This window comes from Penaeus monodon, chromosome 24 (assembly GCF_015228065.2).
Source record: "Penaeus monodon isolate SGIC_2016 chromosome 24, NSTDA_Pmon_1, whole genome shotgun sequence".
Classification (NCBI taxonomy): Eukaryota; Metazoa; Arthropoda; class Malacostraca; order Decapoda; family Penaeidae; genus Penaeus; species Penaeus monodon.
The window spans coordinates 24,082,514-24,083,038 of record NC_051409.1 but is presented as its reverse complement, the minus strand read 5'-3'; positions in this window follow the sequence as shown (position 1 = coordinate 24,083,038).

Sequence of the window (525 nt, the reverse complement as noted above, 5' to 3'; positions counted from 1 at the left end):
ATTTAAGCATATTAATAATTTGTTTATATGTACTGATAAAGGAAAAAAATAACTACTCGCACTAGTAAATGCACAGAGTTTCATAATCCACGGCCATTTCAGTTTACTCAAATAGTTCCGCGAAATAATAATGAAAACACAAGACCTCTTCTCAGAAATTTCCCGGCCATTCGCATTATTGTCCAATATGACAGATGGCAACATCCTGCAGCATTTAGCATATCTTATCCCTGTCTGTAGAAGAACTAGGATGGTGGCATTCCTTTTTGCCTCAATTCTGTCGGACAGCAGATTTCTTGGCTTGAAGTTGGTTCCTCTTGTATGTTCTTACAGAAACAGGTAAGAGACCTAAAGACCAGGATATGAAAAATGCTAATACAAAAAGATACATGTATTTATACTAAAAGCCTTACAATGTAAGGCATTTGCATGACTAGATAATATGAAAGTACATTTTTGCATGAATATAAAATAAATCATCCTTTATATGAAGATATCGATCTAGCATAGTCCCCTGGATAAATT